The 11,071-nt window shown below is 31.0% G+C and overlaps 1 protein-coding gene across 1 annotated transcript in view; it reads right to left on the reverse strand.

The window, feature by feature from the left end:
- LOC126777182 (nuclear hormone receptor FTZ-F1 beta) overlaps positions 1-10,847 on the reverse strand; it is a 38,238-nt gene extending 27,391 nt beyond the window's left edge. The window contains exon 1 of the mRNA XM_050500152.1: positions 10,520-10,847. The gene's annotated coding sequence lies outside the window, so the exon portion shown is untranslated. The remainder of the gene's footprint in view (positions 1-10,519) is intronic.
- Positions 10,848-11,071: the final 224 nt, after the last annotated feature.

Genomic DNA, 11,071 nt, shown 5'->3' on the forward strand with positions numbered 1-11,071 from the left:
TATTAGTTTGAAATATGTTTTTTACATTCCATTTTTTAAAACAGTCCAAATGTATCGTTGTGTACGTTAAACACATAGATATATACTTCCTACTAATATTATGCGCGTAATTGGGATCTGGATGAAATTTGAAATTGAGATAGCTTATATCCTGATTTGACACTTAGGCTACCCAACAACATCCCTCACAAACAGGCGTAGCCGTGGTTGAAGTGAAGTGAAGCTAGTAATTAATAAAATATAAAATACTTGAATAATTTTAAATTTGGAACTATTCCAATATTATAAGACCGTTTAGTTGTATTTGTTTGTTTGTATGTTCATAATTACAGCTTCACAAATATCGACACAAAACATCGTTACGTTTACTTTACTACACATGTCTTCTTCCCCAACATATGTCACAAAACGAAAATAAAATACGACTCTTGAAGTTATGGATCTTCAAATATTAAAATAAATCATATAGCCGACATGACCTAGTGGTTAGAACGTGTGAATCTTGACCGATGATCGTGGGTTCAAGCCCGGGCAAGCGCCACTGAATATTCATGTGCTTAATTTGTGTTTATAATTCATCTCGTGCTTGACGGTGAAGTAAAACATTGTAAGGAAACCTGCATGTGCCTAATTTCATTAAAAATCTGCCACATGTGTATTCTACCAACCCACATTGGAGCAGCGTGGTGGAATAAGCTCCAAACCTTCTCAAAATGGAGATAATAAGGCCCAGCAGTGGGACATTAACTGGCTGTTACTGTATATGATTTTCATGTTACTAAGAAAAATAGATCGAATTATTTTTACTTATAAAGTACGTCATTCTGCACAGATTCATTGGCAAACAGATAAATATATAATATCATTACAGTATCACATAACGGTTGACGATGCACAGAATAAATATCTATGTCGTACGGGAATCGTGTCACAATACTACCGCTAGGGTCACAGTGATGTGCTCCAGTAAATGCAAGATCATTTACTTAGGGATCTATCGATTATAATAAAATTGTTTAAAAGACCAATATTTTGTTTTTTTTTCTTAAGAGTTACATTTTTATTTTTGAAACAAATGACCCGTTGAAATCTATTATATATATGATTTTTTTGATATAGAATAGGAAGGCGTACGAGCATATGGGCCACCTGATGGTAAGTGGTCACCAACGCCCTAAGACATTGGCATTGTAAGAAATGTCAACCATCGCTTACATATCCAATGCGCCACCAACCTTGGGAACTAAGATTTTATGTCCCTTGTCCCACTCAATATCAAGTACTGCTGTTTTGCGGTAGAATATCTGATGAGTGGGTGGTACCTACCCAGACGAGTTTGCACAAAGCCCTACCACCAGTTTATATTTATACCATAATTATACTAGCTAACCGTTCAGGATCTACATAGAAGGTTTATATCGTAAATAACTCTAGTGGTGTACGCGGCACACGTCAGTAAAGCTCCTAGACTATTTTTCCGACATCTTTAGCATTTATAATAATATTTTAGCTAATTTTCATAAAACCTTTTTAATTTTTACACCTAAATCTTCCTCATAAATAACTCTGTCAATGGGTGTAAATCGTATAAAAATCCTTTGGGCAGTTTTTGAGGTTATCGCGTTCAGACAGATAGACGAACGCAGTGATTTAAATCGGTAGAGTTTATGCCGAAGGATCTACCACAGGTTTAAAAAAAATCCATCTTACATAGTCCAATTTATTTTATTTTATTTAAAACTCGAAATCACTGTCATTCTAAATAATATTTTTGTCATCTTATACTATATTCAGGCACAAAGGACATCTTAGTTTCCAAGGTTAGTGTCGCATTGGTCTATGGCGTAATATGGTCTATGGTAATGTCTATGGTCGATAGCTACTTACCGATAGGTTGTCAAATTGACAATCTACAATTTATTTAAAATAAATGACATAGTAACAGAAAATATTAAGTAATACGTTCGTTAACATAGTAATTAATACATTGAAGCCTGTGATTGGTAAGAATAACGAAACATCGAGAATTAGAATTCAAATACGTACCACTTTAAATATATATATTATGTATTATGTAGATGCAAGTGGATATAAATAGTTGATGAAGCTCAAACTATACTAATAGCTACGTAATTGCTACAAAGTGTTTGAATTAAAGAAAAATAAATGTTAACATAGTTATATTGCCGTAGAATAATATGATATTATTTAAAGCTAAGTACCTATCCTTACCAATATTATAAATGCGATAGTGGCTTCGTTTGTTTGTTACGCTTTACGTCTGAACTACGCAACCCATCGTTATGAAATTGCAAACACGTTGTCGTGAGTACAAAAAGCACATACAATTTATAACACCCCTAACATGCGGATAAAAGGTGATAAAACTACAATGCTTTGTTGGTAAATAAACACTTCTAAAAACGTAATATTTAATTGATGACTTACAAATAGATTACAGCGACTAAGACCCTTAAGTGTATATATTGCACCAGATTGAATAAAAATTTTGCCCCCGCCTCATCTCCGCCTATAAGCATCTATCTCGCTTGCATGCAAGCGGCTATATTGAGTAAGTATTTACAGAGGGCATGTACATATATAGAAATTTATTATATCAATAAACAATCACTTTTTATTTTCTCCAATTCAGTCTATTATATTTGTATTGCGTTCCCCATTCATCCAATAGAGATCGACTCACTTATTAAACGCAATACATAAATGCATTTGCGCAAGCGGCACAAACTCCTCGTTCAAAGCAGACGAAGCCCGGGGCGCTAATGAATTGATTCGGCGGCGCAGGTCGGCAGGTAGGAATTAACCTTGTGTAATTGCTAACGATGAAATAAAAACAATTTTTATTGATGTGTGTAAAGTATGAATTGAATATAAATGTTATTTTTTTTTAATCCCAGGTAAGTTTGTGTATTGAGATTATATTTAGGAATTGAGTTTTCACACCATATGGGCATTAATATAAATCCTAAACTTTACTATATATTATTTACAAAGTGATTAATTGAAAAGTTTCATTGTTACATTGCATCGTACAAAGGAAATTATATCGAACCTTAAGGTATATTATTATATTATTAGTAATACAATATAAATATACACTATAATAAGGAAATTTATAAGGCACACATACGAAAATTCTGTGAAAACAGAAATCATATTAAAGAACAGGTATATTATATAAGGCAAATATTAGAAACGACCAATGTCAAGGTTTTTACCTGTGAAACTATTTATAAGGATAGAGGAATGAACTTTTATCATAACGTTTCATTATATAACGTTTTATACGGTAAAGTTTCACTTCGTCACGTGTACCTCAGTTGCGCGCTTTTTAATTATTTCGTTCGTAACAAGTTTACCACAACTCTTCATAAATAACGTTTTTTATATAAAGTCAGCCTTCTATTACAAAAGCCTTAGTAATTAACTTACAATAGAATATTGACATTGTTTTCGAAATCAAATTGGTGCAAATAAGAAAAAATTACAACTGTAAAAATTTCTTTACGTAAACGATTTTTTTTAAATAGTTTTAAATGATCATGCTTTATAATGGTATTTGTGGTGTTGATAATATAATATGTTGTGTCAGCTTACTATTTATTGCTAAAATTTAGTTTGTATTTTTTATAAATATTATTAATCCTATGATATCGAACTCTAAGGACTGCGAGACTTTATATTTAGACTTAGAGTTATTCAATTGCACGCTATGATATCCTTTATTTACCTGTTTAATTATTTGATTATCTGATTTTATAAAGAGCTGTGTTCAATTGATTAATTATGATAATCGACTATTAATTATTATTACATAATAATCTTGTTAATTATTAAACAATTAACTTCTAATAAAAATACAGTATTCAAGTATGATTACTTGAATACTGTACCTTGAAACCAATGTAATAAAAATAAATAATTAATTTATAAGAATTCAGTGGTGCTTGCCCGGATTTGAGCCTGCAGCCTTCTATTAAGAATGACGTGTTCTAGCCACTGGACCATCTCGGCTATTTAAGACTATTTAAAAAAATCGTAAATATATACTCTATATTTTTAAATAAAACGAAAGAAAAAAAATGTTTATTGCTATTTGAATGCTCTCTTTTGTTTCGAACAAATCCGATCTAATGTAGAAACGGTATTTTTATTTAAGTATACATTAAAACCTATATAATAGAAATAAGTGTTGGCACAAAAATAATCCATCAGTAAAAAATGAACTTCTTTAATTTTAAGCGATATTTAAAAGATATTAAATGCCACGATATTATATTTAAATATTAGTGAATTCATCACCTTATACAGAGGCTATTGAATTAGTTTTTGTCCTTGTTTGACCACACGACACCTGTTTTAGGAAGTTATATACTACTTTAAAACCGGAGTCATAGCAAAAATTAATCACTTTGTTTTTTTTTAGCGAAGGCACGAATGAATCATTCTAATAAGTAATAATAATAATATCCTGGGACATTTTTCACACACGGCCATCTGATCCCAAATTAAGCTTGTACAAAGCTTGTGCTATGGAAATCAGACAACTGATATACTACACACACTACTTTTCTTTTGTAAATACATACTTATATAGATAAATACACCCTGACTCAGGACAAACAGACATGTTCGTGCACATAAATGTCTGTCCTGAGTTGGAATTGAACCCACAACATTCGGCGTGAAAAACAAGTATCTACCAACCATGCCAATCGGCTCGTCGAGTATCCAAATTATTTATTATCTGTGCTTAATATAATGTAATTTAAATATGTAATGGTATAAATTATTAAAAAATAATACCAAACAACAAAAATACAAACCATGACATAGATAAAATGAAGTTCTTCTTAGCCGTTATGTTGGTCGTGTTTAAATTATTTTGAGTGTCCTTAGCACATGCGCAAAGGTTTATCAAATTTAGAATTAAAATTTCTTACTTATATTATTTATTTTGCTTGTTTTTTTTTTCTTTTATATATTGTTTTCCAGTATTTTTATTTACATTAATTAACAAGCCGAGCTTTCGCTATCATTACCAATGTCATTGCAATAATTGGCAAAGTGCAAAATTAATGTTTTACTTAATTTGTTTTTTATTTACAACAATTACGTACAAATTAATCTGAAATATAAAGAAGTAATAATACAGCTACTAAACTGGTATTCCGTATATAAGTGTTACAAGAAACGGTTTCCACATACATATTCAAATATTCGGCATAAAACAGGCATCTTCTATATGCCATTCTATTTAATTATTAAACTTTAAATTTACTTTAACTTAAACTTTAAAGTTTAAAAAATAACCTGTCGTTTAAAAGCGTCGCGTGGTATACCCTTCCTAATTGAAGCGGGTGGTTATATTATAAAATAATATTCCAATTTCAGGAAAAAAATGTTTTTTTTAGTAATATTTAAGATTAGAATTACGAATAAATAACCTCTTTAGTTAGAATTTAAATTAATAACAGATTAAAGCAAAACCTCACTCTTTTATAAAAGAAAAATAACAAAGAAAATACAGATAATTAATTTTATTCAAACGGATAAATAAATTAAAATGGACGCGACCTCAATAAAACCAATCGGAACGGGACCTGAAAGAGAAATTTAAACAAAGAACGGAGTTTTGTGTTGGCGCACCTTTCAGTCTGTTTATATTATGCTTAAAGCGCTTTATATAAACATCTTGCCATATTATATACGACAAAGTTTATGCGTTTTATGTTACTTAATCAAGCTGCTGGCCCACGAATAGCAAGAGGAATTCTGATAACGTATGTCATATTATGCTATTATCCGTTTAAATTAAAAAGTAAGTAAACTAAGGCCTCCTCTTCGTTCTAGTTTTCTTACAACGTTATCGCTTTACGCGTTTTAACCACTGGGCCATCTCGAAAAATAACATTAAAATTTCATTTATGCTGAGCGAAGCTGGCAAATTAGTTGAATAAAAATAAAACAAACATTATTTAATAAATAAGATTTTCTATAAGATTTTTTTAATTTATAGAACCCGTTTTACATGCGCATGTTATGTTATTCAATTCACAAAACTACTATTTCCACGTATGTGCATGACGCATGTTAACACATGCATATGTGTAAACCTTTACCGGCTGGTTTATTTAACGAGAAAACAAATCAATTGGCATCGGAAGACAATTTTTAATCCCTTGTTAATTGTACTTTGAAACATTATAAAAGGATGTACAAATTTGTTACGATCGAGGTGCGACGCAAATATGTTTGGATAGAACATTTTAAATACGAATATTAGTACATCGTATAAAGAACTTATAAGAATTTATAAAAAAAATATATATTTGTCGCGGCTTATGAGTCATGTTGAAAACACTGATGTTTAAGTTAATTTCGCGCTACACATTAAAGCCGATTCTCTGTTCATTTATTGGTTAATGTAATTCCAATAATCCGATTAAGGAGGAAAGTAGAACATCAAAACAATTCTACATACGAAAATTGATATATTTTTATAGAGAGAACATCTCGTTTTTAAATTTAATTTTTTCAAAGTCTAGAAACAAAATGGGAATAGACGTGAAGGTCCCTGCTCCCTACAGACGCGCTGACTCATACGGCCGTGCGCTTCCGCCTGATAGCAAGGTCACCGGCCGCGCACACTAACGCACACAAGCAAACGTGAAAGTAGTGAGAGTACAGTCGCGTTCAACCTTATTACCTTTTTTACGATTTATTCACTATGCAATGCCTTTATACACTTCTGTATCGGTTTATTCATGACGTATTGCTTTTGTTCTTATAAATCTGTATAATTTATATTATATTTATGCTAGCGCAAATTATATTTAAGTAAGTCGTTTGAGTACAGGTTTATTTATACTAAATGAGGCGTTAACATGTACAAAATGATAAACGAATGAATCATAAGTCCTTGTAAATAAATACATTTCAAATAAAACTTCTATTGCATTTCATATCGGCATTTGTGTTTGTATCAAGGTAGTGACAAAATGCCAAGAGGCCGTCAAAACAAGTCTATTTCTGTTTAAATAAAATTCGAGGTCGTGATTCGTGAACGCGATCTGCAGTTTGGATAGCTGCAAATTTTTATTATAGTTGTTATCCTTTTTTTTTTAATATACAATTGTAGCGAGCAATATATGACGTAATGCTATCAAAAAATTTATATTGCTTCCCATATATCGTTTATTCGAATAACAAAACAAGACCAACACACCAATTTCATTGTTTCTAGAATTTATATATCAAAATCTTCATCTTTAGAAGATTTTTTGTTATCAACTGAGATTAAATCACAGAGTGAGTGAGTGCGTGTATTAAGTTAAACTAATATCTTATAAAGTTTAATTTTTAAACTCTTTAATTTTAAAATGTTTTTTTTTTTATTGTAAAACAAAACAAGTAAACAAAAAAAGTTAACTGTTAAATTAATATCTAATTAGAGTAGATCAACGATTAATCACAACCATCCGGTTCTGAGTAAACAATGAGCCAGTTTAGATTCTATTTCGACATTCATTTTGTAATTAAACCACTGTTAGAACGGTAATGAAAGATATGTGATCTGATTACAACAGCGATAGTTAAAAAATCCTTATTTGGAAACATTACCGTAATGAATAAACCTATTTATACCAATCTAAGGTTCAACACCGAAGCAATGGAATAATGAAGCCCTTTTGAGGCTTGTGTACGTTTCATGTTGTATTGTTTACAAACTCATATCATTACCATCATTATAGAAATATCTAAATCTTTAAAAGCTAAAGAAATAATTGAGAGGCAAGTTTTTATTTTTAAACATTAATGAACATTATTTATTATTTTGAACATTAATGTTCAATGAAAATAAAGTTGAGGCCGTTAAACACGTTAATGATATATCTTACAAAATTTTAAATTAAATTTAAAACAATTTTTTTTTAATTTACCAATAAATAAAATTCACGTATGATATATTTAAATAAAAAAAATAATCTACGAATTAAATGAACAGTATTTTTGTTATGCATTGAAAACCATACTAAACTATACATTAAAACGTATACCAGAAGATGCAGAGCGTTTATAAAAAGGTTTTATTATATAATATTATTATATAAGCAGCAATGTTTCGCAGTTTCATCTGCTTTAAGTTTAGACTGTTTAGCCTTTTAGACATGCTTAAATTTCATATTCTTGTAACACTAAAATAGTACTATATTCAGTAGCATTTATTTTTCGAACATGCAACACGTGTTCCTGACTTAATAATTAATACCGTTATATTATTTATATTTATCACAGTCTGTCAGACATGGAACCATTTCATTACATACCTATTCAGATTGACAATACAATTACTGCCCACATGCATGTACTATACAGCTTTGTCTGTCGAAATCATTAACATATGAAGGCGTGTCTACCAGAGGTAATACGTTATGAATCAATATACGTATACAGTATATAAATCAACAGTTAACAAAATTAGCATAATTAAAATATATACATATATATTTTCTTATCAATATGAAAAATAGGGTTTAATTCTATTTATTAATTGTATTGTTATTGTGTTACCAGCTGTGAATGAGTAAAGTATTTTTTGTTTTTAGTATGGTTAAAGATAATATAATGGTGAGTAATTATTGCCTAGATACAATAAGATGGTCCATGCCTTTTTTTAAACCAATATATTTAATAATATCTTTTGAATTATTAGAAAATGCAATAGATGCAATAGTTTAAAAAGAACTAACGCGTTAAAGATGTTATATATTTTGTAACATATTTTTGTTGTCAATATATACGAATACTTTTTGCTTTTGCCTTTCTGAATACCCGTAAGCCTTTAACTTTTCATATAGTGAAAAGATTCCACGAAGATGTTTATAGAATATTTAAGAAATGATTCATAAGTAAGCGAAATTGATAAATATTGCGAAATAACCAAATAAACTTTAACAAGTTTAACTATTATGGTATAAATAGGATTTTTATTTAGTACTATAATGTTTTGTTGATGAGTTAAACCAAGATTTTATTAATGTTTTCGCTTCGGACATTTTCCACGATAAAGTTAAAAAAAGTTATTAGAAGTCAGACATTGTACCTATCAAGAAAACAATTCGTTATTTAAATCAAGTGGCGATTTATAATTGATATATCAAAATCTTGACCTTGATATGTAACTTTTTTTGTCGAGAACGTGTCTCGACGAAAGAGCCGTGGGGCCCGGTGTTATTTTGTTAGAGTTCGAAGACTATTTCAAGTTTTGCATAAATTATACAATTAAAGACACCAATTATGTTCGATTAAACGGTCATTTCAAGTTGAATTTTCGAAAGAGTTCACACGATGTTGAAAGTAGTGATTAATACTACATTTTTTATCATAAAAATATACACACTGATATGTCGTCAAAGTCGTATATTTTGTGCTATAATTCTCACACAATCGTCAATCAAAATATATTAAAACGATACATTAGTACGCCTGAATTCAAATATTTAGGTAGATACTATAAAATACGGGTAATTTTCGTGAACATTCGGTAAATACAGTAGGATTTATTACCAATTCAAATAGTTGCATTGGTTCATTTATATGTACTTATATCACATTTGGTGGACTTAATTACATTTTAAACTAAAATTTAAGTTAACATCTACGTTATTTTAAATTATGTTAAACTACACAACGTACTGTATTACCTTGTTATTTTATAAACGCCAGATCAGTGAAATCGTGGATTGATAGTATATCGCTTTCCAAATAATAACAATAAACTCTAGGTGCACAGTTATCACAGTAATCAGATAATACAAAGTTCCTTTTGACGATATACATTCTTACGACTTATTACGTGACATTTGTTAAATTATACATGAAACCTTATACCCTTCACTGTTTATAAAATCGTGCCTAGAGTGGTAGAGGATATGATAATCGCATACTAAGTTGTAATTTCAAATAGTCATCGAGCTTCTATGGTATACCGTTACTTCATATGCAAATTTTAAGCTATGCGACAGCAACATAAAATATGTGACGCTATCAATAATATATTTTTATGAAACGACTTTATTTTTCACAGAAAGTTTTGATGCGCCTAATTTGACGTTAAAAACACTTGTTATGATTGAATTATAACTTGGAAATATTATAACTTTTTTAAAACTTCATTACTTGTAAGTTACACGTAAACCTTTATAATATTAAATGAGAAAATGATTTTAGTAAAAAAATGTTAAAATCTAATAAAATAATTAATCACTTAAGTGCGCGACAGTCAACCCAAACAAACATAGGGACGCTACAAGACGAGGGGCGGGGGTAGGCACCCTTCGCGTCACGTGACGAGCGACCTTCAGGCGGCGCACCGACCTTGAGCGTCGCTCGCCCCGCGCGCGGGTCAGAGGTGAATGCACGCCAGTCCGCCCCGCGCGCACCGCTTCAGCCCGCTGCCTTGCTGCGGCCCCGAACACCATCTAATGCCACTCACCTCTTCCCTATCTACGACACCATGGCACCATACGCTCAGGCGCCACCCGTCTCCGCCAACATCCCGATTTCATGCACCCTCCCGCCGCGAACAGGTATTAGCGACGCGGCACACCTTTCCCATAAAATATCACCGACAAGTTTATTGACATCGAGTCGCTCGCACAATTGCGTAAATGTAACTATTTTCCAAGTACTCGAATGCATACACAACTGTCGTTCGAATAAGAAAACACTTTACTTATAAAATTAAACGTCTATTCACTCAAAAATACTTTTTACAAGAAAAACATTAAACACAACGCGTTTACGAAATTCACACCAACACCATGTCCTCTCACCTCCGCAAAACAAAGCGGAATAAACTTACTCGAGCGAACTGACATCTCGCGAGTTTCACACACAACCGCAAAACAAACATTGATTACTGGCATCTAGTGTTACAAAAAAGAACTCTTTTGTGACACTATTGACTTAATGTTTTGGGTAGATGACGCTGCTCTCTCAGTTAAAAAATTATTTTCATTAAACAAAACTTTTATTTATAAAATTT

This window comes from Nymphalis io, chromosome 2, assembly GCF_905147045.1.
Source record: "Nymphalis io chromosome 2, ilAglIoxx1.1, whole genome shotgun sequence".
Lineage (NCBI taxonomy): Eukaryota > Metazoa > Arthropoda > Insecta > Lepidoptera > Nymphalidae > Nymphalis > Nymphalis io.